Consider the following 27,634-nt stretch of genomic DNA (forward strand, 5'->3'; position numbering starts at 1 on the left):
TTGCCAACTAAGGTCCGTCTAGTCAAGGCTATGGTTTTTCCTGTGGTCATGTGTGGATATGAGAGGTGGACTGTGAAGAAGGCTGAGCGCCGAAGAATTGATGCTTTTGAAGTGTGGTGTTGGAGAAGACTCTTGAGAGTCCCTTGGACTGCAAGGAGATCCAACCAGTCCATCCTAAAGGAGATCAGCCCTGGGTGTTCTTTGGAGAGAATGATGCTGAAGCTAAAACTCCAGTACTTTGGCCACCTCATGTGAAGAGTTGACTCATTGGAAAAGACTCTGATGCTGGGAGGGATTGGGGGCCGGAGAAGAAGGGGACGACAAAGGATGAGATGGCTGGATGGCATCACTGACTCGATGGACACGAGTCTGAGTGAACTCCGGGAGATGGTGATGGACAGGGAGGCCTGGCGTGCTGCGATTCAGAGTCGGACTAGACTGAGCGACTGAACAGAACTGAACTGAATGTTCCATTGTGTATTTGTACTACAACTTTCGTATCCATTCATCTGCCAATGGACATCTAGGTTGCTTCCATGTCCTAGCTATTGTAAGCAGTGCTGTGATGAACATTGTAGTACACATGTCTCTTTGAATTCTGGTTACCTTGTTGTGTGTGCCCAGCAGTGGGATTGCTGGGTCATATGGCAGTTCTATTTCCAGTTTTTTAAGGAATCTCCATACTGTTCTCCAAAGTGCTTGTACTAGTTGCATTCCCACCAACACCCTCTCCAGCATTTATTGTTTGTAGACTTTTTGATAGCAGACATTCTGAACAGTGCAAGATGGTACCTCATTGTGGTTTTGATTTTCATTTCTGTGATAAAGAGTGATGTTGAGCATCTTTTCATGTATTTGTTAGCCATCTGTATGTCTTCTTTGGAGAAATGTTTGTTTAGTTATTTGGCCCATGTTTTGATTGGGTCATTTATTTTTCTTGTATTGAGCTGCATGAGCTGTTTGCATATTTTTGAGAAAAATTCTTTATCAGTTACTCTGTTTGCTATTATATTCTCCTATTCTGAAGGCTGTCTTTTCACTTGGCTTATAGTTTCCTTCATTGTGCAAAAGCTTTTCAGTTTAAAAGGGTCCCAATTGTTTATTTTTGCTTTCATTTCCATAACTCTGTGAGGTGGATCATAGAGGATCCAGCAGTGATTTATGTCAGATAGTGTTTTTCCTATGTTTTCTTCTAGGAGTTTTAGAGTTTCTGGTCTTATACTTAGATCTTTAATCCATTTTGAGTTTATTTTTGTGTATGGTGTTAGAAAGTAGTTTAGTTTCATTCTTTTAGAAGTGATTGACCAGTTTTCCCAGCACCATTTGTTAAAGAGATTGTCTTTTGTCCTGTGTATATTTCTGCAAGACAAGGTGTCCATAGGCACGTCAGTTTAACTCTGGGCTTTCTATTTTGTTCTATTGATCTATATTTCTGTCTTTGTTCCACTACCACACTCTCTTAATGACTGTAGGTTTGTAATATAATCTGAAGTCAGGCAGGTTGATTCCTCCAGTTTGATTCTTCTTTCTCAAGATTGCTATGGCTATTTGACCTTTTTTTTTTTTTTGTATTTCCATACAGATTGTGAAATTATTTGTTCTAGTTCTGTGAAAAATACTGTTAGTAGCTTGATAGTGATTGCATTGAATCTGTAGATTGCTTTGGGTTATATACTCATTTTCACTATATTGATTCTTCCAATCCATGAACATGGTACCATCTATTTTCGTCATCTTTGATTTCTTTCAGCAGTGTTTTATAGTTTTCTATATATAGGTCTTTTGTTTCTTTAGGTAGATTCATTCCTAAGTGTTTTATTCTTTTCGTTGCAATGGTGAATGAAAATGTTTCCTTAATTTCTCTTTCCTTTTTATCATTTTTAGTGTATAGGAATGCAAGGGATTTCTGTGTGTTGATTTTATATCCTGCAACTTTACTATACTCATTGATCAGCTCTAGTAATTTTTTGGTCATGTCTTTAAGGTTTTCTATGTAGAGGATCATGTCATTTGTAAACTCTGAGAGTTTTGTTTCTTTTCCAGTTTGTATTCCTTTTATTTCTTTTCCTTGTCTTATTGCTGTGGCTAAAACTTCCAAAACCATGTTGAATAATAGTGGTAAGAGTGGGCACCCTTGTCTTGTTCCTGACTTTTGGGAAATGCATTCAGTTTTTCACCATTGAGAATAATGTTTGCTGCAGGTTTATCATATATAGCTTTTATTATGTTGAGGTATGTTCCTTCTATGCCTGCTTTCTGGAGTGTTTAATCATAAATGGTTGTTGACTTTTGTCAAAGGCTTTTTCTGCATCTATTGAGATAATCATGTTTTTATCTTTCAATTTGTTACTGTGATATATCACATTGATACAACAATATTTGGAAATATTGAAATATTGAAGAATCCTTGCATTCTTCAGAAGCCCACTTGGTAATGATGTATGATCTTTTTATTGTGTTACTGGATTCTCTTTGCAGAAATTTGATGAGGATTTTTACATCTATGTTCATCAGTGATATTGGCCTCTAGTTTTCTTTTTTTGTGTGACATCTTTGTCTGGTTTTGGTATTAGGGTGATGGGGGCCTTGTAGAATGAGTTTGGAAGTTTGTCTTCCTCTGCAGTTTTCTGGAAGAGTCTGAGTAGGATAGGTGTTAGCTCTCCTCTAAATTTTTGGTAGAATTCACCTATGAAGCCATCTGGTACTGGGCTTTTTTTTGTTGGAAGATTTTTGATTATAGTTTGATTTCTGTGCTTGTAATGTATCTGTTAAGATTTTCTAGTTTTTCCTGGTAAGGTTTTGGAAAGTTATACTTTTCTAGGAATTCACCCATTTCTTCCAAACTGTTCATTTTATTGTCATATAGTTGTTGATAGCAGTATCTTATAATCTTTTCTATTTCTATTTTTTCTGTTGTGATTTCTCCATTTTCATTTCTAATTTTGTTGATTTGATTCTTCTTCCTTTTTTATTTTTTTGATGAGTCTGAGTACTGGTTTTTGTATTTTATTTTCCTTCTCAAAGAACCAGGTTTAATTTTTGTTGATTTTCGCTCTAGTTTCCTTTGTTTCTTTTTCATTTATTTCTGCCCCAATTTTTATGGCTCTTACCTTCTACTAACCCTGGGGTTCTTCATTTCTTCCTTTTCTAGTTGCTTCAGTTGTAAAGTTAGGTTATTTATTTGATTTTTCTCTTGTTTCTTGAGCTAAGCTTGTATTGCTCTGAACCTTTCCCTTATCACTGCTTTTACCTCATCCCATAGGTTTTGGGTTGTTGTGTTTTCATTTTTGTTTGTTTCTATGCATATTTTGATTTCTTTTTTCATTTCTTCTGTGATTTGTTGGTTATTCAAAAATGTTTTCTTTAGCCTCCATATTTTTGTATTTTTAATAGTTTTTTTTTTCCTGTTGTTGACATCTAATCTTACTGCATTGTGATCAGAAAAGATGCTTGAGGTGATTTCATTTAAAAATTTTTTTCAAGGCTAGATTTATTGCCTAGGTTGTGGTCTGTCCTGGACAATGTTCTGTGTGCACTTGAGAAAAAGGTGAAATTCATTTTTGGGGGGTGAAATGTCATATAGATATCAATTAGGTCTAACTGGTCCATTGTATCATTTAAAGTTTGTGTTTCCTTGCTAATTTTCTGTTTGGTTGATCTATCCATAGTGTGAGTGGGATATTAAAGTCTCCCACTATTGTGTTCCTGTTAATTTCCCCTTTCATACTTTTTAGCATTTGCCTTACATATTGTGGTGCTCCTATGTTGGGTGCATATATATTTATGATTGTTATATCATCTTCAATTGATCCTTTGATCATGATGTAGTGTTCTTCTTTGTTTCTTTTCATGGCCTTTATTTCACAGTCTATTTTATCTGATATGAATATTGCTACTCCTGCTTCCTTTTGGTCTCCATTTCCATGAAATATGTTTTTCCAGTCCTTCACTTTAGGTCTGTGTGTGTCCCAAGGTTTGAGATTGGTGTCTTGTAGACAGCATATATAGAGGTCTTGTTTTTGTATTCATTCAGTCAGTCTATGTCTTTTGGTTGGGGCATTCAGTCCATTTACATTTAAGGTAATTATTGATAAGTACGATCCCGTTGCCATTTATTTGTTGTTTTGGGTTCCAGTTTATACACCTTTTCTGTGTTTCTTGTCTAGAGAAGATCCTTTAGCATTTGTTGAAGAGCTGGTTTGGTGGTGCTGAATTCTCTTGAGCTTTTGCTTGTCTGTAAAGCTTTTAATTTCTTTTTCATATTTGAATGAGATCCTTGATGGGTTTAGTAATCTAGTTTGCAGGTTTTTCTCTTTCATCACTTTAACTATATCCTGCCATTCCTTTCTGGCCTGAAGAGTTTCTATTGAAGGATCAGCTGTTATTTTTATGGGGCTCCCCTTCTGTGTTATTTGTTGCTTTTCCCTTGCTGCTTTTAATATTTGCTTCATCAGTTTGATTAATATGTGTCTTGGGGTTTTTGACAGGGACACCCAGTGAGGGATATCCTGAGAGGTTCACAGAGTTACATGGAGATGAGAAGAGGGAGGAGGGAGATAGAGGTATCCAGGAGGAGGATAAGGGGATTCAAAAGGGGAGAGACAAATCTAACTAGTAATCAGTTCCGTAAGTGTTCTTCACCACTCAGGACACCCAGAGAGATTCACAGAATTAAGTAAAGAAGAGAAGGGGGAGGGAGGATATAGAGGTGACCTGGGGGAGAAATGGGAGAGTCAAAAATGGAGAGAGCAATCAATTCAGTAATCATACCCCTAAGTGAAAATGGATACTGAAGATTAGATCCTTGAAGGGACAAAATTGATAACAAATACCAAAAAGCAAAGATTAAAAATCTAGAGTAGAGGTTTGGCACTCATAAAAACAATATTAATGCAAACTAGTACAGCCATTATGGAGAACAGTGTGGAGATTCCGTAAAAAACTGGAAGTAGAACTGCCTATGACCCAGCAATCCCACTGCCGGGCATACACACCGAGGAAACCAGAATTGAAAGAGATACGTGTACCCCAATGTTCATTGTGGCCTTGTTAATAACAGCCAGGACATGGAAGTAACCTAGATGTCCATCAGCCGATGAATGGATAAGAAAGCTGTGGTACATATACACAATGGAGTATTACTCAGCCATTAAAAAGAATACATTTGAATCAGTTCTAATGAGGTGGATGAAGCTGGAGCCTATTATACAGAGTGAAGTAAGCCAGAAAGAAAAACACCAATACAGTATACTAATGCATATATATGGAATTTAGAAAGATGGTAATGATAACCCTGTATGTGCGACAGCAAAAGAGACACAAATGTATAGAACAGTCTTTTGGACTCTGTGGGAGAGGGAGAGGGTGGGATGATTTGAAAGAATGGCATTAAAACATGTATAATATCCTATAAGAAACGAATCGCTAGTCCAGGTTCGATGCAAGATACAGGATGCTTGGGGCTGGTGCACTGGGATGACCCAGAGGGATGGTATGGGGAGGGAGGAGGGTGGGAGTTTCAGGATGGGGAACATGTGTACACCCATGGCAGATTCATGTTGATGTATGGCAAAACCAATAAAATATTGTAATGTAATTAGCCTCCAATTAAAATAAATCAATTTAAATTTAAAAAATTATTAAAAATAAAAAGAAAATCAGCCACAAAAATCGTTAAGTATATATATATATATATATATATATGAAATTTGCTTTAAAGACAGGGTCTTTTTTCCAAGGCAATGAATGAATGAAATTGCTCAGTTGTATCTGACTCGTTGTGACCCCATGGACTGTAGTAGGTTATAAAAATGAAAATTAAAGGTGTAATAAAGAACTTAAAAAATTAAAAAGTGATCATAGTAAAAATATATCTAGGAATTTCTGTGGAGCTATTGTGGGTGGTGGGGGGTCAGTGTAGCTCCAGATAGTTCCTTGTTCCTGCTTGTACTTGTTCTCAAGGTCTATAGGTGCCCTCCAATGCTTAGTCAATGTTAACTTACAGGGTTTTAATCTGTTTCATCTGTCACTTCCAGAGCAGTTCCTTCTTCTTTGTTTACTTTGGCTTCCTCTGTTTGCAGTTCTCTTCTGGGTCTAATTTCCACCCTGATACAAGGGAGTGAAGTGGTCACTTATTTAGCCTCACTTTTTCAGCTGTGTGGACGGAGGGACACTTCAAACAAATATTGCCGTCATGTGTGGGGTGTGCTCACAGTGTATGGATCACACTGGGTTGCCCCAGCTCAAGTCGGCTTGTGTTTCCTGGGTCTACATTGCTCAAGCTCCAGGGTGCTCTGCAGGGGCACTGTCCAAAACAGGCCCTGCACTTTGGGCACTACACAGGTCTAAGCCACTCATGTTCTCGGGTACTTCACAAGGGCACAGACTCAGTTGGGCATGTGTTTTGTGTCCTTCCCAGGTCTGAGCATCTCAGGCGACTAGGTATTTGGTGAGTGCACTGTCCCAGGTGGACTGTGCATCTTAATCACCTCCCTGGTCCCAGCCACTCAGTTTCCGGGGTGCACCATGAGAGCACTGTCTCATGTGTGCCATGTGTCTCCTTTGGGGAGCTGATCTGAGGCTGTGACCCTCCTGGTGGATGTCAACTGTTTAGGATCCCAGGAATACATGGTTAGCAACTGGGAGCCTGCTCAGAGTTTGTGGAGGATGCTGGTCTCTGGGGCCGAGATTGGAGTAGCCCCTTGTCTTCCGGCTTTGGCTGTGGCATGCCTGCCTCTGTGCCTTCAGTTGTGGGGGTGGGCCGGGGGCCGGGGGATGTGCTGTACGCAGTCGGCTAGGTCTCCTTTGGTATTTGCTGAATCCTTTGTTCTATAGGCAGGCCAGGCTGTGCGTTAAAGCCTCTAGTGGGTAAGTTCTCTCTTTTTCTCTTTGGCAGTCCCACAGATTGGGTTGCTATCTCATGTTAGCTCCCTCTGATTGCCTTCAGTGCATTCAGGCCTGGTCCTTACCCTAAGGACTGATAATGCAGCCCATGCCTTCCTGTCTAGCCCCCACTTGCTGGTGGGGGATGTGAGTGTTTGGGCCACTTCTTGGTTGGCATTTGTGGTTAGGCACATATTTTGTGTTGTTGTTTTTTTCTCCTGGTTATGTTGCCCTCTGAAATTCCAAAACTTCCCAAAGTCCCACCTGTGAGAGGGTTTCCTACTGTTTGGAAACTTCTCCTCCTTCATGACTCCATCCCCAGCACGGATCTCTATCCCTAACTCTTTTTGTCTTTTATATTTTGTCCTACCTTCTTTAAAAGAGAATGGGCTGCCTTTCTGGGTGCCTGGTGTCCTCCACCAGCATTCAGAAGTTATTTTGTGGAAGTTGCTCAGCATTCAAATGATCTTTTGATGAATTTGTGGGGGAAAAAGTGGTCTCCTTGTCCTACTCCTCTGTCATCTTCTCTACATCTGTCCATTGTTCTTCAGGCAGTCTGTCTACCAGATCTAATCCTTTGAATCTATTCATCACCTCTATTGTATAATCATAAGGGATTGAATTTAGGTCATATCTGAAATGTCTAGTAGTGTTCTCTACTTTCTTCAATTTAAGCCAGAATTTTTCAGTATGGAGCTCATGATCTATGCCACACTTTAAAAGTTAGCTGATAGCTTAATAAGAGTTCCAGGAGATCAGCCCTGGGATTTCTTTGGAAGGAATGATGCTAAAGCTGAAACTCCAGTACTTTGGCCACCTCATGTGAAGAGTTGACACATTGGAAAAAGACTCTGATGCTGGGAGGGATTGGGGGCAGGAGGAGAAGGGGACGACCGAGGATGAGATGGCTGGATGGCATCACGGACTCGATGGACGTGAGTCTGAGTGAACTCCGGGAGATGGTGACGGACAGGGAGGCCTGGCGTGCTGCGATTCATGGGGTCACAGAGTCAGACACGACTGAGCCACTGAACTGAACTGAACTGTATTTAATGTGCTGCTTTTCCTTTGCTAATTTTAATATTTTCCCTTTCTCTTTTTTTTTTCAATTTTAATTAAAATGTGTTTTGATTTGGTCACCATTAGCCTGATCCTGTTTTGGACTCTCTATTTTTCTTGCAACTGGATACCTGTTTCCTTTCTCACATTGGGTACTTTTTCAGCTACTGTGTTTTCAACTATGTTCTTTGCCCCCTTCTTTTTCTGGGACTCTTATAATGCAAATGTTAGCACACTTGATGTTGTCATTGAAGTCTCTTTTATTGTCCTTATTTCTTTTCATTCTTTTTCTCTTTTTCTTCTTCAGCTTCAGTAATTTCCACTACTTTGTTTTCTAGGTTGCTGTTTACTTCCTGTGTATCATTTAATCTACTGTTTTTTCTAATTTTTTTTTAAATTTCCATGAGTATATTCTTCATCTCTGTTTGGTTCCTCTTTATATTTTTAGCTCTTTGTTAAGACTTCTAACTTTTCCTCTTTTCATCCCTTCTTCTTCTGAATTCTTTGGATATCTTTATTTTCATGAGTTTGTACTGTTTATCAGATTGATTACCTATCTCTACTTCACTTAGTTCTTGTTAAAGGGTTTTATTTTATTCATTGCTTTTAACATATTCTTTTGTCAAATCATTTTGACAAACTTGTTGTCTTTATTTTTATCTATCTGGTTGTTTGGTTGCATTTCCCACTTTGGAGAAATGGCCTTTTTATAGGAGATGTCCTGTGTATACCAGCAGTGCATTTTCCACTCATCACCTGAACTAGATGCTCTAGTGGTGACTTTTATGTCATCTGTGTGGATCCCTCGGTTGTGAGGCACTGCCTACTGTGGGCTGTCTAGTAGATGTGATTGGCCCCTGGTATAGTTGATGCCAGGCCCTACCTTGTATGGAGGCCGAAGGCTACTTGGTTGGTGGGATAGGTCACAAAGTTTCTTATTGTGAATTCCTTGGTGGGGTAGTGCTGGTCCAGTTTGGGGCGGAGCTGGATTCTTTGGTGGGTGGTTGTGGGTTTGGGGGTTCTAGGACTACTGTCACCCTGCTGGTAAGCAGGCCAATTCTTGATACCACTGATTGTGGTGTTCAGTGTTTCCCAAAACTCATGAGTGCTGTTGGATCCAGGGGCAGCTGACTGAGGGTTCCAGGGTGTTTCACAGTTCGTGTTGGGCTGCTAATGCATAGTGCTGGTTTCTGGGACCAGTGACTGAGGGGCCCAAAGTGTTTCTCTGCTGATGGGTAGTTCCTAGTCTTGGTGAGTTCCTGGGCTGATGCCTGGCGGATGCTGATCCACAGTTGAGTTCAGTGAATCCTGGTGCTGATGCCCATCCAGTGGTATGTGAAGCTGGTCCTGGGGCTCATGTCAGCCAACATTTGGGTAGAGTCAGGGCCTGGGCTCTCTGGTTGCAGGACCCTTGGTTTCCTGGAGTTGTTGCCAGTCTACTTTTGGGTGAGTCCATGTCCCAGTAACTGCCTGCAGATCCTAGGTGGTTGCAGGGATACTAATGGTGCACTGCTATGTGGACCTCGGTCCTGGGCCTTCTGATCAACAGAGCTGGCTCCTGGTATGACTGTTGGAATGGGTGTTCAGGTTGGTGGAGTGCTGGAGAGTTGGGCTCTGTCCCTCTTTGGATAGCTGCTTGACCTCAGGCAGCCCAAGACTCATGTTGAGACACTAGTATGTAGGCCTTTTTCTTTTTCTAATAAGCTAGAGAAAAGTTTTCAAAATAGTGATTGCCAGCACCAGTGTTCTCCTGGTAGAATGTGCTACCCCAAATGGCTGTCATCAGTGTCTCTGTTCCCAGGGTTAGCTTCAGTTTCTACCTGCTTATCCAGGAGCCTCTCCAAATCAGCAGTTTGTTCCTTTCATATTGCTGCTTTTACCAGGGGGTCCCAGAGTGTGTGAGTTTCTGGCACACCTTAAGATGGGAATCTCTATTTCCCACTGTCTTGGCATCTCCCAAAAGTATGCCTTGCTGGCCTTCAAAGCAAAATATCCTGGGTGTTTATCTTTCCCATTCAGAACACCTGGGATAAGGAGCCTACATGAGATTAGGATCCCTTGCTTCTTGGGGAGAACCTCTGTAGTTTAGTTATCCTCCCAATTGTTGGTAACCTACCCAGGGTTGTGTGTCTTGAGTATACCTGTCTCTGCCCCTCTTATCCATCTCCTTGTGGTTCTTTCTTTGCATCTTTAGTTTCAGAAGATATTTTTTGCTAGTCCTCAGGTCTTTCTCATGGATAGTTTCTCTGCAAGTCTAATTTTGGTGTGCACTATTGTTTCTCTTGACTGTTCTTCCTTTGTCTCACGTCTCCTACCTTCCCTGCTGTTTGAACTCCTTCCCTACTCCTACTGTTTGAACCTGCCCCTTGGAATTCAGGATAGGTCATGGAGGCTATATGAAGCCCATTTTCTGTAATCAAATAAATGAGGGACAAAGGAATGCTTCTTTTGTGCCCAGGAGCCCCACAGGGTTCTGCCTGGTATCAATGTCCCTTTGTAGACTACTGATATTAAGCCTGTATGCATATGTAAGACATCACTGTGAACAAAGGAAACTACAATTTTTTGAGCATATATTCTGAGAAACTGTATATGTTATCTCACTTAGTCCCTAACTGTTTTATAAGTAGTGATAGAATAAGTTAGCAATCTATTTTCCAACTCTATTGGAATACAAACATTGAAATCCAACATTAAAAACCAATTATATAAAAATTCAACTACACTGAAATCCATGACTAAATATAAATTCAAGTATATTAAAATCCAATAGGAGAGCTAGACGAGGAGTGGTGTTTATTAAGGGTGTTAATAGGAGCATTTTATTGCACTCTTCTACCTCTTCACCAAGAAAAGCACACAACTGTGACTTGTTTTATCATTAGCTAGAGTCTGTTAAAAGTTAGCTATGATACTACACCAATTATGTTTTTGATTTAGGGGAGATCATGCTTCCTTCCTGTACTTCAATCTTTTCATTTTAAAATAAGCTGTTTTACCAAAAAATCTTTAAAATATCCTTTTTAATTTCATCTGTTTGTTTAAGATCTGCTAAGGTGTGAAATTTAGTGATTATTAAAAGCTATAAGAACTTTTTCCATAGTGAACTTTAAGAATTAGAGAAGTAAGTATCTTTCTGGTATGGATTAACTATCAGTGTCAATATCAGATTAAGATTTATTGGATTGTATTGGACTGAAGTAGAAAATGACAGCTGAATTAGGGAAAATTTCCCTGTCAAAATTGGGCCTTAGAGTATGATTAGAGGCTCTTACAAGTGAGAGATAAGCCTGAAATTAATGATACTTGTTTTCTGATATAGAGTTCAGTAGGTTCAGTCAGTTCAATTGCTCAGTCCTTTCTGACTCCTTGTGACCCCAGCACACCAGGCTTCCATATCCATCACCAGCTCCTGGAGCTTGCTCAAACTCATGTCCGTTGAGTCGGATGACAACATCCTCTGTTGTCCCCTTCTCCTCATGCCTTCAATCTTTCCCAGCCTCAGGGTCTTTTTCAATAAGTCAGTTCTTCTCAACAGGTGGCCAAAGTACTGGAGCTTCAGCTTTAGCGTCAGTCCTTCCAGTAAATATTCAGGGCTGATTTCCTTTCGGATGGACTGGTTGGACGCCTTGCAGTCCCAGGGACTCTCCAGAGTTTTCTCTAACACCACAGTTTAAAAGCATCAATTCTTTGGTGCTCAGCTTTCTTCATAGTCCAACTCTTACATCCATACGTGACTACTGGAAAAACCGTAGCTTTGTCTAGACAGATCTTTGTCAGCAAACTAATGTCTCTGCTTTTTGATATGTTGTCTAGATTCATCATAGCTTTTCTTCCAAGGAGGAAGCATCTTTTTAATTTCATGGCTGCAGTCACCATCTGCAGTAATTCTGGAGCCCAAGAAAATAAAGTTTGTCATGGTTTCCATTGTCTACCCATCTATTTGCCATGAAGTGGTGGGACCAGATGCCATGATCTTTGTTATTTGAATGTTGAGTTTTAAGCCAGCTTTTTCACTCTCCTCTTTCACTTTCATCAAGAGGCTCTTTAGTTCCTCACTTTCTGCCATAAGGGTGGTATTATCTGCATATCGGAGGTTATTGTATTTCTCCCAGCAATCTTGATTCTGGCTTGTGCCTCATCCAGCCTGTTGTTTCACATTATGTACTCTGCATAAAAGTTAAATAAACAGGGTGACAATATATTGCCTTGATGTACTCCTTTCCCAATTTTGAACCAGTTCCTTGTTTCATGTCCAGTTCTAACTGTTGCTTCTTGACCTGTATGCAGATTTTCATGGGGCAGGTGAGGTGGCCTGGTATTCCCATCTCAAAGAATTTTCCACAGTGTGTCGTGATTCAAACAGTTAAAGGCTTTGTCATAGTCAATAAAACAGAAGTAGATGTTTTCCTGGAACTCTGTTGCTTTTTCTATGATCCAATGGATAAAGAGTTACTTTTTGTGTGATGAGTTGCTGTCAGTGTGATGGTGCTCATTTTCTATATTTTATCATAGTCCTTTAATATATAGGTTGTGAGTGTGTATGTGTGTACACGTATATAGATGCTTTAAAGTACCAGTATTATTAGCTGTATAGTATTACATTATATGTAGTATTTATATGCATTTCTTGGTTACCATTATATATATGTATTGTAATATTACTTTAACAGGGGCTAGAGTGTGAACTTGAAGCTGCAGCATTTTGGTTCCTTTCTCTGTAAGTTTGAATAGACTAGAAACTAGCTGATTGATAGAATAGTCAGTCTCTGAAGAAACTGTCTTCCTGTGGTAAAGAAACACATTGGACCCCAAGGGACATTGGCTATTGTCCCTGCATTCAGGCAGCAGAATCTGTTCAGTTTACCTCCTGTAGATATGTATATAGGTATAGCAACAGCCTATGTTCTTATGGTTTGAAGACTTTAATCTTTCTGCTTAAAATAAATTCTACAAATGAAAAATTAGAGTAGGAAAAATATTGGAGTGGTTATAAAGATTTCCCCTCTATCCTCTTTGGCCCAGAATTCTCCTCCTTTGTTTTCTCAAAAACTGAATCTTTTGCAGAGGCTTTGCCAAGCAGAATTGGAGTTTTCCCTTGGGAATCAGCAAAGGCGTAGTACTCAGCAAATTTGAAGAAAGAAAAGCTTTTCAAATGTAAATGAGTCTAAGCAGGACCCAGGACTGTTTGTGTTCTAGGGGGCAGATTAAATACATAAGCAGTATAACCTTTCCCTGGCCTATAGCCAGGTTCTTAGTATTGTTGGTGATAACTGCAATAAAGGATTACAAAGGTAGAAACCCCCCAGATGGCATCACTCCGAACTTGGAATTCAGTACAACTCCCAAAAGTCACAGTGAGTGAAAAAGTACTGACAACACCAGGCAACTTTTTGGGTGCCAAGTTTTCACATTTTCTTTGGTTTTCTCTATGTCCCTAACCTTGGCTGTTAGTGAGTGCTGAACTGCCAACTGCTGCCACAAACATTATATAGGAAACCTGAGGGAAAAAACTCTGCTTTGGAAAGAGCACAGGAGCTCAGGGGAAACCCAGTTACTTGTTTTACTATTATCATCACTATTCATACTTTTGATGCAAATTTAAAAGCACAAAGAGTCATATAGAAAAAGATTTTTGGATCTATCCCTGAAGATGAATACTTTGTCATGAGTGCTTCATTGCTCTCTTTCTCTCAACAAAACATTACAGAGATAGTGAAATATGCTTTTAACCCTATTACCAGTATTCAATAAAAGGAACCACAACCATGAATTGTGTGTTTATACTTCTTGGTCATATTCTAGATGTGTATGTGTATATATATATATATATATACACATTCATATATATTTCTGGTATATACACACATATGTCTAGGATTACTTTATATATATATATATTTTTTCTCAAGTGGCATCATACAACAAGTACCATTGAACTTAATTTTTTTACTTAGCTTTATCCTTTTAGATATTTAGATGTTTTAACATTGAGGTACATATATATATATACACACACATAGATACATATATACACATATATATAATCCCTTTTCTTTTTATATAATGAAAATACAATTGTTATAAATGCTGTTGGGGAAAATTAAAAAATAAAATTTTCTACCAATCCAGGAAGTATTTTCATAGATGTATATACACATATATATATAATCCCTTTTCTTTTTATATAATGAAAATACAACTGTTATGAATGCTGTTGGGGAAAATTAAAAAATAAAAATTTCTACCAATCCAGGAAGTATTTTCATAGATGTAGAAAAGAAAGAAAACCATTTTATGATTAAATAAGCATTAAACCATAAAGAAGAGTTGGACCATGAAGAAGGCTGAGCACCAAAGAATTGATACTTTCAGACTGTGGTTTTGGAGAAGACTCTTGAGAGTCCCTAACCAGTCAATCCTAAAGAAAATTAACCCTGAATATTTATTGGAAGGACTGATGCTGAAGCTCAAGCTCCAATACTTTGGCCATCTGATGCAAAGATGGTCAACTCATTAGAAAAGACCCTGGTGGTGGGAAAGATTGAAGGGAGGAGGAGAAGGGAACGACAGAGGATGAGATGGTTGGATGGCATCATTGACTCAATGCACTTGAGTGTGAGCAAAGTCTGGGAGATGATGAAGGACAGGAAAGCCCGGCATGGCAGTCCATTGGGTCACAAAGAGTTGGACATGACTGAGTGACTGAACAACAACAAAGCATTAAACCAAACTGGGTTGCAAGTGACAAGCAGTCCAAGAAGACTGCAGTGATAGAAAAAAATCTTAACTCTATTAAATAGCTAACCAAATAGAATCCATTATGTAGATGTTTCAAGATAAACCATAAACTGACCTCAAGTAAAATGACTTGACAGCACTGTTTGCTGTACAGAGTTTAACCAAAGTGCATCTGGCAATTGGAGTGAGCATGAATTGGTTAATTCCCTTTATCCAAAGGAAGGAAAAAAATGAAACTTTTCTTATCTCTATGATAAGCAGGCAATTAAGATTTAACTAGGGGCCTAGGCAAAGCTCCCAGGTTACAGTGAAATAGGACCTGTCTTCCTAGCTGTTGTTGTTCAGCCACTAAGTCATATCTGACTCTTTGTGACCCCAGGGATTGCAGCATGCCAAGTTTGCCTGTCCTTCCCTATCTCCCGAAGTTTGCTAAAGTTCATGTCCTTTCAGTCAGTGATGCTATCTAACCATTTCATCCTCGGCCTCTCCCTTCTCCTTTTGCCTTCAATATTTCCCACTCTCAGTGTGTTTTCCAATGACTCAGCTCTTTGCTTCAGGTGGCCAGAGTGCTGGAGCTTCAACTTCAGCATCAGTCTTTCCATGAATATTCAGGGTTGATTTCCTTCAGGATTGAATGGTTTGATCTCCTTGCTGTCCAGGGGACTCAGAAGAGTCTTATCCAGCACCACAATTGGAAAGCATCAATTCTCTAATGCTCCATATTCTCTATGGCCCAACTTTCATATCTGTACATGACTCCTGGAAAAACTATACCTTTGAATCTATAGACATGTTTTGGAAAAGTGATGTTTCTGCTTTTTAATATGCTCTATAGTTTTGTCATAGCTTTCCTTCCAAGAAGCAAGTGTCTTTTAATCTCATGGCAGCAGATACCATCTGCAGTAATTTTGGAGCCCAAAAAAATAAAATCTGTCACTGTTTATACTTTTTTCCCTTCTATTTGACAAGAAATGATAGGACTAGATATCATAATCTTAGAGTTTTGAATGCTGAGTTTTAAGCCAGCTTTTTCACTCTCCTCTTTCACCCTCATCAAAAGGCTCTTTGGTTCCTCTTCACTTTCTGCCATTAGAATGGTATCATCTGCATATCTGTGGTTATTGATATTTCTCTCAGCAATCTTGATTCCACCCTGTGCTTCATCCAGCCTGGCATTTCATACGATATACTCTACATAGAAGTTAAATAATCAGGGTGACAGTATGCAGCCTTGTCATATTCCTTTCCCGATTTTGAACCAGTCTGTTGTTCCATGTTTGGTTCTACCTGTTGCTTCTTAACCAGCATACAAGTTTCTCAGGAGACAGGTAAGATGGTCTGGTATTGCAATCTCTGTAAGAATTGCTCACAGTTTGTTGTGATCTATACAGTCAAAGGCTGTAGCTGATGAAGCAGAAGTATATGTTTTTGTAGAATTCCCTTGATTTCTCTATGATCCAGCAAATGTTGGCAATTTGATCTCTGGTTCCTCTGCCTTTTCTGAATCTAGCTTGTACATACTGTCTTGATGACTTGATGTCTTGATGAATGTAGCTTTGTAGTATAGCCTGAAGTCAGGAAGCTTGATTCCTCCAGCTCTGTTTTTCTTTTTCAACGTTGCTTTGGCTATTTGGCTTTTTGTTTTCATACAAATTGTAAAATTTTTAGTTGTGGTTCTCTGAAAAATGCCATTGTTAATTTGATAGGAATTGTATTCAATCTGTAGATTGCTCTGGGTGGTATAGTCATTTACGTGATATTGATTCTTCCAGTCCAAGAACAAGGTGTATCTCTCCATCTGTTTATGTTGTCTTTGATTTTTTTCATCAGTATCTTACAGTTTTCTGCATGCAGGTCTTTTGTCTCTTTAGGTAGGTTTATTCCTAGGTATTTTATTCTTTTTGTTGTAATTTTGAATGAGATTGCTGTCTTAGTTTCTCTTTCTGATTTTTCATTGTTAGTGTATAGAAATACACTATGTATTAATTGTATATCCTACAACTTTAGTATATTCATTGATCAGCTCTATTTTCTGGTGGCTTCTTTAGGGTTTTCTATGTATTGTATCATGTTATCTGCAAATAGTGTGAGTTTTACTTCTTCTTTTCCAATCTGTATTCCTTTTATTTCTATTTCTTCTCTGATTGCCATGGCTTGGACTTCCAAAACTATGTTCAATGATAGTGGCAAGAGTGGGCACCCTTGGCTGTTCCTGATCTTAGAGGAAATGCTTTCAGTTTCTCAACATTGAGAATAATGTTTGCTGTGATCTTGTCATATGTGGCCTTTAATATGTTGAGGTAAATTCCTTCTGCACCAATTTTCTGTAGACTTTTTATCATATATGTGCATAGAATTTTGTCAAAAGCTTTTATCTGCATCTGTTGATATGATCATATAGTTTTTATATTTCACTTTGTTAATGTGGTGTATCACATGTATTAATTTTTGTATATTGAAGAATTAATACATCTTTGGGGTAAATCCCACCAGCCACATGACACAGAAGAGAGTGAAAAAGAAAGAAACCAAAAAGAACAAACAGACAAAACTCCAGGAGAAATGGTAAAAGTAAAACTAAACAGACAAAAGCACAGAAAGAAGTTTACACACACACACTCAGTAAAAGACAAGAACTGAAAAAAAAAGAGAAGAGGAAAAGCACAAAAGGGGAAACAAAAGAGAAGAGAGCAATCAAGCCAATAAGGAAACCCATAAATGAAACAAATACTAAAAACTAAAGTAGCAAAAAACCAAAACTGAAATTTAAAGAAATGCAGAAAGCCAACTAAAAAATTGCAAGGAAAGCATAAAACAAAGCCATCAATACAATGATAAGGAAAAATATAGAAATAAAAGAGAGATGAAAACAAAAGGAAAAAGTGTAAAACATCAAAGAATTAAAGATAGCAAAGTATAAACTATAGTTAGACAAAAATAAGGAAAAAACCAAAAACAAGGAAAAAATGCAGTGTAATAAATATACTGTGGAGTTAGGAAATAAAGTAAATTTATTTAAAAATAAAAGCATAAAAACTGAAAAGGTAAATAATAAAAATTAAAGAATAATACAACAAAAGAACAATGAAACAAAATGAACATAAATGTATATATGTAGTGGGCTTCCCTCATAGCTCAGTTGGTAAAGAGTCTGCCTGCAATGTGGGAGACCTAGGTTTGATTCCTGGGTTGGGAAGATCCCCTGGAGCAGGAAATGGCAATCCACTACAGTATTCTTGCCTGAAAAATCCCATGGACAGAGGAGCCCGGCGGGCTACAGACCATGGGGTCACAAAACTCAGACATGGCTTAGTGACTAAACCACCACCAAAGTGGTAGTAAGAATATTTTCCCGTTGCCTCTGTTGTCAGTGTCCTCACCACCACAGTGATCTCCAGCTAATCTGCCTTCTCAGGAAGTCCTCCAGTATTTCTAGGAAAGTCTCTGGACCTGCTGTGAGCACCTTGGGACCAGCTCAGACTCAGATTTGACCTTAGTCCTGATTGTAGTTGCTAAGTCCATAATTGCCCCCAATGTTCACAGCCTCAGTGTGGGCCCTCTTTCTTTATTCTGACAATTCACACATGCAGGGTTAGGAAGCAAATTGCAGAGATTTAATCTGCTACTCCTGTGGCTGCATAGGTAAAATCCCTTTCTGTTATTTGGTCATACAGCTCCTTGTTCTTAGCTTAGGTTTTGGCATAGTCTCTTTTTGTATGCTGTCCTCTGGTGTCTGTTTCCTCCCCTACCCAGACAAAAGGGGGCTAATGCAGTGGCTGATTAAACCTTACATGCTCACTTGGACCAGGGAGAGAGAAGAATATGGTGGACACATGTGGGATGTGTGAGAGGAATGCCTGTTTCTGTAGAGGCCTGCAGGAGTTTGCTACAGACTAGAATGGGTTGTGTGCTCTCCCAGGGGAACTGGCCCCAGGTCATGGGCCCCTCAGCAATGTCAGGCTGCACAGGCTCCTAGGAGGGTATGGGCAGTGACCTGCACTTGCTCACCACTCAGTGGCAGTGGCAGGGCTATTGCTCCCACCTCTAGGTCAGAGCCCACAGCCATGGGTCACCCCACATCTGGCACTCTGGAAAGCAGTGCCCTACCATCTGTGAGTGCACAGAGTTAGAACATCCCTGGCTGACCCGCCCTTCTTGCCTACCTGGCGTTGAGATCTCTGGCACCCCCAGACTTTTTTCAGCACTCTCTCAGCTGTTTCATAATACCCCCTCAGACAGTCTTCATGGCAGTCAACCTCAGTCTTCTCCCTGAGGTCTCACCTCTGAAGCTTGAGTCTCAGGACCCAGTCCCCACCAGCCCTGGTGTGCATGCAGATAGTCATTTCAGAGTGGGGAATACTACTTTGGCACTAATCTCTGTACAGAATTCTCTCTGCTTTACCTTCTGCACATGTTATTGCACTCTCCTGTGAGGTTCTGAAGCTCCTCCATGAGGGGTTTTCCAAGTGTCAGAAATTTTTCCTCCTTCACAGTTCCCTCCCAGGGGTGCAGGTCCCATCCTGATTCCTTTGTATTTTGTTTCTTATTTCTTTTGCCGTTCTCCATTGTGTGGAGATTAGCTTGCCTTTTTGGAAGGCTGGGGTCTTCTGCCAGCATTCAGTAGGTGTTCTGTAGGAGTTGTTCCACATGCAGATGTATTTTTGATATATTTGTTGGGGGAAGTTGGTCTCCACATCCTACTCCTCTGCCATCTTGAAGATCCTCCTCTCTTTTTTTTACATGTGTTAAAGTTTTGCTCTCCACGTTTAGGTTAGAATCCATCTAGTTTTTTGTGTACGATGTGAATAGGTATCTAAATTTTTGTATGGACAGACAATTGTCCTAATATATTTTATGTAATAACATATCCTTTTTGCACTGGTTTGTTGTGTCCTCTGTGTCATATACTGTTTTTCCATATATATGTGGATCTGTTTCTGGGATTTCTATTTCTACTCTATCTAGTTACTTGCCTCTCCTTGTACTTATACTGTCTTATTATTATAGCTTGTAACAAGTCTAGCCTATTGATAGGGAGAGTCTGACTAACTTGTTCTTAAATATTCTCCTGACTGTTCTTGGTTTGGGACTTCTCTATTGAATGAATGCATTTATCAAGTTTTATAAAAAATCTACTCATTATAATTGCATTAAGCTTATAGACTGACCCCTTATTATATCATGTTTTCCCATGTTTGGAAATGGATAATTATTTCCCCAATTAGGGGGCATTTATGTCTTTCAATATTGTTAAAATTTTTTTCATGAAATTCATGCACATCTTTCCTTAGATGTATTTCAAGGTAGCTTATTCTTTTAGTTGTTATAATCAATCCCTTTAAATTATATTTTCTAATAGTTTATTTTTGACATATAGGAATTCTGTTGAGTTTTCCTATTTATTTTTAAATTTTCTATTGAAGTACAGTTGATTTACAATATTATATTAGTTTCAGGTATACTGCATAGTGATTCAATTTTTTTTTTAAATTTTTAGGTTGTACACCACTAAAAGTTATCATAAGATCGTGGCTGTAATTCCTTGTACTATATAATATACAGTATCCTGTAGTTTACCTATTTTATACATATTAGCTTTTATCTCTTCATATCATACCTCTAATGGGCCCCTCCAGCTTTCACTCTTCCCACTGGTAACCACTAGTATGTTTTCTATAACTGAATCTGATTCTGTTTTACTATATATTCACTTTATTTTTTTACATTCCATGTATAAGTGGTATCATACAGTATTTGTCTTCTCTGAGTTATTTCATTAAGCATATCACCTAGGTTCATCCTCATTGCTGCAAATGGCAGAATTTATTTTTTATGACTGAATAATATTTCATTGTATATATGTATTTTTATACCTACCATATCATCTGTATAGGTTAGGTTGTTGATGGCCACTTAGATGCTTCCATATCTTCGTTGTTGCTGCTTTGTTGTGCATGTATCTTTTTGAGTTGGTATTTTAGTTTCTTCCAGATATATACCCAGAAGTGGAATTACTGGGTCACGTGGTAATTCTATTTTTAGTTTTTTGAGGCACCTCCATACTGTTTTTCACAGTGGCTGTGCCAATTTACATTCCTATCGACAGTGTACAAGGGTTCCCTTTTCTCTGCATCCTCTCCAATATTTGTTATTTGTATATATTTGTAGCCATTCTGAGAGGGATGAGGTAATATTATTGTTTGAATTTGTATTTCTCTACTAATTAGCAATGTTAATCATCTTTACATGTGCCTGTTAGCCATCTCTGTGCCTTCTTTGAAAAATTGTCTGTTCAGGTCTTCGATCCATTTAATTTGGCTGTTTAGGAATTTCTGGATATTGAATTTTGTGAACAGTTTATATATTTTAGATACTATCCTCTTGCCAGGTACACCATTTGTAAATATTTTCTCACATTCAGTAAGTTGTCTTTTTATTTTGTCAGTGGTTTCCTTTGCTGTGCAAAAGCTTTGAATTTTAATTAGGTCCCATTTGTTTATTTTTCTTTGTTCCTTTGTCTTAGGAGACAGAGTAAAAAGTATTGCTACCATTTATGTCAGACTGTTCTGCTTATATTCTCTTCAAGGAGTTTTATGGTTTCAGGTATTACATTTACATATTTAATCCATTTTGAGTGCATTTGTGTATATAGTGTGAAGAATGTTCTAATCTTATTCTTTTACATGGAGCTGTCTAGTTTTCCCAGCACCACTTACTGAAGAGACTGTCTTTTCTCAATTGTGTATTCTTTTTTTCCTTTGTTGTAGTAGACCAGTTGACTAATAGGTGCATGACTTTATTTCTGGGTTCTCTATTCAGTTCCAATGATCTATGTGTCTGTCTTTGTGCCAGTACTGTGCTGTTTTGATTACTGTAGCTTTGTCATATAGTCCGAAGTTTGGGGTTTTTCATGTCTAGATTTTTTTCTTTTTTTTTTTTTCCCTGAAGATTGCCTTGTCAATTGGGGTTTTCAGTGTTTCCCTAAGAATTTCAGGATTGTTTGCTCTAGTTCTGTGAAAAATGTCATGAGCATTTTGAAAATGATTGCATTGTCTGTAGATGGCTTTGGGTATTATGGCTGTTTTAACAGTATTCTTCCAATTCAAGGGTACAGGTTATCTTTTCATTTCTTTGTATCATCTTTAATTTCCTTCATCAGTGTTTTATACTTTTCAGAGAATTGGTCTTTCTGTTCATTGGTTAAGGTTATTCCTAGATATTTTACTCTTTGATGAAATTTTAAGTGATATATTCTTAACTTTCCCTTTCTGATGTTGCATTATTAGTGTATAGAAACACTTCTGTATGTTAATCTTGTACCCTGTAACCTTCCTGAATTTATTAGTTCTAATTGTTTTTTGGTGGACATTTAGAGTTATTCATATAATATATCATGTTCTCATCAAATAGTGAGAATTGTTCTTCTTCCCTTCCAATTTGGATAACTTTTCTTTCTTTCTCTACTTTGACTGCTATAGGTAGGGCTTCTAATTAATATGAATTTTTCTTGGTTCAGCCTTTGCTTGGTTGTAATAAACCTTTGACTGTTTCCCAGAGCTCCTACACAGTTGGTTTAGACAGCTTCTGGTTGTTTTCGTCTGTTTGTTTGAAGTTCCTCTGGTGGACTAAGATCCTGGAATTTCACAGCCTGTCATTTTGCTGACCTCTACCCCCATCGTTTTTACTCTCTTCTTTTGTTATTCTTATTAGGGCCTCTTGTCTTTCTGCCTCTTTCATTTTCTTTTATATTTTCTTTATGTTTATTTTTCTATGCTGTTCTGGGGGTGATATTCTCAGGTCTGTTTTCCAGTTCAGTACCAGTAGGTTGATTGATATTTTCTCTTATCATGTTAAAATTAATACTTTATTTTATTATTTATATTGGTTAGTATTAAATGGTATGTTTCATTATTATCCCTTCTGAGATAATATACACATGGATTTTATTTTTTACTTTATGTCTGAATATTATAAATATACTTCTTAAAATACCTTTTAGATTGTACTGTAATTCTAATTCTCTCAGAAAATAGTATTCTGATTTATTTTGGCTCTTATGTTACTTTCCTAGTATCAGTTGTAATTTTTGACTATTGAATTCTCCTGGGTGGGAGATCTTTGAAATTTTCTCATGTACCCTGGATTCTGGAGGCATCTTTAATGGGGCAGTTATCATTTACTTCTTGGAGCTTGCTGGTGCAGGTTCATGATCAGTTTTAAAGTTAATTTCTTTTCACCTATTTGCAAAGTACAAATTTGAACCTCAACCAACAAAAGCTTGTGGTTCTTGATTACTATTAATTTTACCTTAGTGTTAGACTGACTGACTGCTGTATTCCTTGCAGCATTTTAGGCCAGTGTGTTTCATGCAGAAACTTCATTCTAGCTTTCACCTCCTACAGAATATTACCCCTGCTTGTTGACAAAATCCCAATTCCCACATACATTTACTTCTTTTTATTCATGGTAATTATCTTTTTAAAGTCATTAGAGGAAACCAGAAATGAAAGAGACACGTGTACCCCAATGTTCATTGCAGCACTGTTTATAATAGCCAGGACATGGAAACAGCCTAGATGTCCATCAGCAAATGAATGGATAAGAAAGCTGTGGTACATACACACAATGGAGTATTACTCAGCCATTAAAAAAGAATACATTTGAATCAGTTCTAATGAGGTGGATGAAACTGGAGCCGATTATACAGAGTGAAGTAAGCCAGAAAGAAAAACACCAATACAGTATACTAACACATATATATGGAATTTAGAAAGATGGTAACGATAACCCTGTATGTGAGACAGCAAAAGAGACACAGATGTATAGAACAGTCTTTTGGACTCTGTGGGAGAGGGCGAGGGTGGGATGATTTGGGAGAATGGCATTGAAACATGTATAATATCATGTAAGAAAAATAATATAGTGTGACAACTCTGAAAGTTAGATCATATCCCAATCCCCAGGGTTTGTTGTAAGTGACTGTTGTTGTTTGTTTGTGTTTTGAACTCCTGGACTATTTCTGTGTTAAAGTCTGTAGTTTTTGTTGTGTGAAGCCATTGAAGCCTTTGATAGGTTAGCCTAGTGTTCAGCTAATGATTGGGCAGTGAATTTATGAAATAATTTGAACCTGTAAGTCTCCAAGCTTTGCTGAAGGGCTTTCTGTATGTGTTGAGGCATTTCTTAAATATTCAGCCAGTAAATTTACAACTCTGCCTTACCACTCTCTTCCTGCTTATATAGGGCCTCAAATTCAGGCAGAAGAGAAAGAGAATTCTTTCATGGGCAAACACACAACCCAGAGTGTGCATATGTTTCTTTGCATGAACGTGTCTTTCTAGATTCTAGGAAGAGTTTGAATCTTTGTTAAGACCCCTTTGGACATGTCATTCTCTAATCTGTCACCCTCCCCCCTTATTTAAGTGTTTTGGTCCATCTCTTTTTAACTCCAATTTGTACATTGCCCTAGGTCATCATAGTCTTAAATGATTTCAGATGATTGTTTTTGATAAATGCTCCGATGGCAGCATTGTTTACAGAGAATAAACTTTGGGTTAAGGCAAGCAAAGATAAACTCTAAGAATGGAGGTTTCTATATCTGTCAAACTGGACAAATAGTGATAATTTTCTGAGAGTGGGGCCTTGTGAACCTCTAACACCCTTCTGCCTTCTCCAGTGGCTGCTAAACTGTTGATTTCATAGGCACTATAGTTATGAGGCTGTTGGTTTTCAGTGGTTATTACAGAGCTAGAAAGAAGGTGATTTGATTAGGGTAACTTTATATACCAAAAAGTTCATTGGTTTTTTAAATCAAAATTCACTCATTTTTCTTCAATAGACAGCCCTCAGATTATTAAAACTTTAGTTAATTTAGATAGTATCTGAGATATATATATATATATATATAAACTTATATCTAGAATATATAAAGAAACATTATAGCTCAATAATAAAACAAGCAACATAGTTATAAAACAGGCAAAAGTTTGAACAGATCCTTCATGCAAAAAATATGACAAATGCCCAATAAGTATATGATAAGATACTCAGCACCATTAGTCATCAGGAAAATGCAAAGTAAAACTTGTTAAATACCACTATATACCCATTAGAATAACTAAAATTAACGTGCAGAAGTAACCAGATGCTGGAAAGTATGTGGATCAGCTGAAATTCTCATATGTTGTTAATAGGAATACAAAATGGTACAGTTGTTTTGGAAGACAGTTTGACCTTTTCTTGTAAAGTTTAATTAATAGGCACTTACCAATTAACCATTCACTGCACTCCTAGAGGGCACTCCTTGGGAGAAGTGAAAGCATATGAACCAGAAAGACTTTTACATGAGCATTTATAACAGTTTTTATTCACAATAATGAAAAGCTAAAATCATTGCAAATATCCCTGAATAGGTGACTGAATGAATTATGGTATATTTATGCAATGTGATACCACTTATCAACAAAAAGAATGAATTACAGGTTAATAAATTACCAAGACATTGTGCAGACTTAAACAAGCTAGAAATAAAAGAAGATATTCTGTATAATTCTGTAGAAAAGTATAGTGATAACCAAATTGTAATCTGTGTAACATGAATTAATTATTAACTAATCAATCCCATTTATGTTCTTCCTCATTCCCATAAAACTTCAATTGCCTCATAGGCACTATTCAACTAGAAGATACATGAATAAATAAGTAGTTGATGGAGAGAGAACCAACAAAGATAGTTTGAAAAATTATGAGAGAGTGGCTTTTTGGGTTGGGATGGGGAAATATCAGGGAGGATATAAGGGTGAGTTTACATGGTCTGCATGATACAGTGAACTTTAGAATGATAAGAAAATAAATGTCCTTTCCATGACAAGCCTTTCTAAGTTATCTGTTGATTCTTTGTAGTCAAGAAATTTCCCAACAGTTTTATCTAAAATATGAGTCTTCCCTGGCACTTCCCTCAGTACAGAGGCCAAATAAATGAGACACTGTTTTCATGAAGAGCTGTTAATTTATGTTTGTGCATGTGACTTGCTGCATTGTCTCATTTTCTGGGTTTGTTTGTAAGGTGAGGATGGTTAATACCAACCTTTAGATACTTGGGGAAGGTAAATGAAAGGTATTTGTGCAAAGCCTTTCATAAACATTTTCAAGCTCTGTGCAGATGTAAGGGTAGTGTTTTGAAGTCCCAGAAATCTGGAGAAGAGTGTTGGTGCAAATAATGAAAAGGGGAATGAATGTAACTCCTTTCTCACTCCATGCCTTTACTTACAAAATACTGTAAATGCTGAAAATTGTAATATTTGAGGTTTTTGAAGTGTTCATATAATTCTAAATGAGAAGTCATTTATAACTGTACTTAGCTTAGCTCAATTTGTGAAATCCTGGTATTTGTGAAAGAGCAATATAATGAATATTATATTTAATTTCCCAGAGTCAGGCAGAGTGCATAGGAACTTCTGGGGTTGCTATTTTTTTTTTTTTCTGCTGGCCAAAGAGGCCAAAGAAAAGGTTTTCAGATATGGGACCAGTTTTGTTTTCTCTTTGCTGATGAAATGTGGAAGGCAGTGTATGCATACTCCTCTCATATTTATGTGGCCTAGATTTGAAATGGAAACGTGATTCTAAAATGTGGAAATTTGAAAAGGCATGGTAACCTGGTCTGCAGCCTCCAATCTCTGTGAAGTATTTATTTTTTTGTTATTATTGCCATTGATGTGTTCAAAGGATCAAGGTTAAATAATGAAAATAAGAACTTCTGAAAACAGGACATGGACAAAAGGATAATAAAATTCTTTGCAGGTTTATCTGTTCCAAACAAATGCTTGAGCATGTTTTATTGTGTTTAACCATGATAGTCTAACCATGATAGATTTTCACTGAAAGGGATAGGTACTGTTGTTTGTATTGTCTCTCTTTCTGTTAGGGTGAGAGCAAAAATTTTCTGTAGCTTGTATATCTGATAGATAGGAAGTTGGGTGATTGTGAAACTAAGGAGTGAAAGAAGAAATAGGAAAGGGGGAACAAAAATTACAAGAAGCTTGATATTTCCTAGAATATGGTCTGAATGTGTTACTTTAGTTGGTGAGAGCAGTGCTCCTCAAACTCTAAAGAGCATGTGAATCCCCTAGGGATTATATAAAAATGCAGTTTCTGATTCAGCAAGTCTGGGGTGTGACCTGGGAATGTGTATTTCCATTAAGCTCCCAAATGATGATGATACTGGTGGCCTGAGAACCTCTCTTCGAGTAACAAAGTTGGAGATTTGACTGAAGATCTTGGTGAAGGTCATATTTTAAAATTTTCAATAAGGATAATTTGTCATAATGGTAGCTAATTGTGTTTAATTTTACATCATCAATAAACTTTTGTATAATGAAATTTAAAATCATTGACCAAAAATCACATACATATGTCTGGTATACCACCCTCAATTTTTTCATCAATTATTTCCTTATTTTATATCCCTTAGTAAATACTCAGTGAGGAAGTTAAATTTGTGTTTCTGCCAGATAGTACCTTCACTAAAGCTGCCATCTGGTTAATGTGTAAAATGTTAAAGTGTTGTTTATATGGTCATAGGAAAGGCCCCAGAAAGGCAGACAGACCACTAGGCTTCTAGTTCCAGCTCTCCTAGCTAGCTTTGGAACCTGGAGCTTTTTTTTTTTTTCTTTTGTAAAATGACTGTGAATATTTGTTTAGTAGACTTGAGAAAGTATCTAGTCCATTGTCCATAATAGGTACTCAAAAAAGCTTAAGGAGACTCTTAAGAGTAGAACTAAGCAGCTTTAGGTCTTACAGTTCGGTCACATAGGACAGGGACTGAGGATAAAGCATGTCCAATAACTTAAATGGAGGACTTCACTAAGCTGCCCTACTTCATCTTTAATGTGTGATTTTAGTTGCTCAAATCTTCTGTGGAAGGTCTGATCTTTTCTTTAACATCTTCCAATGCAAT

General features: G+C 37.8%; 1 protein-coding gene across 3 annotated transcripts in view; it reads left to right on the forward strand.

Annotated features, from left to right (window-relative positions):
• The window catches only part of OPHN1 (oligophrenin 1), a 567,594-nt gene that overhangs the window by 113,650 nt on the left and 426,310 nt on the right, over positions 1-27,634 (forward strand). The window lies entirely within an intron of this gene.

This window comes from Oryx dammah, unplaced genomic scaffold (genome assembly GCF_014754425.2).
Source record: "Oryx dammah isolate SB20612 unplaced genomic scaffold, SCBI_Odam_1.1 HiC_scaffold_23, whole genome shotgun sequence".
NCBI classification, from domain to species: Eukaryota; Metazoa; Chordata; class Mammalia; order Artiodactyla; family Bovidae; genus Oryx; species Oryx dammah.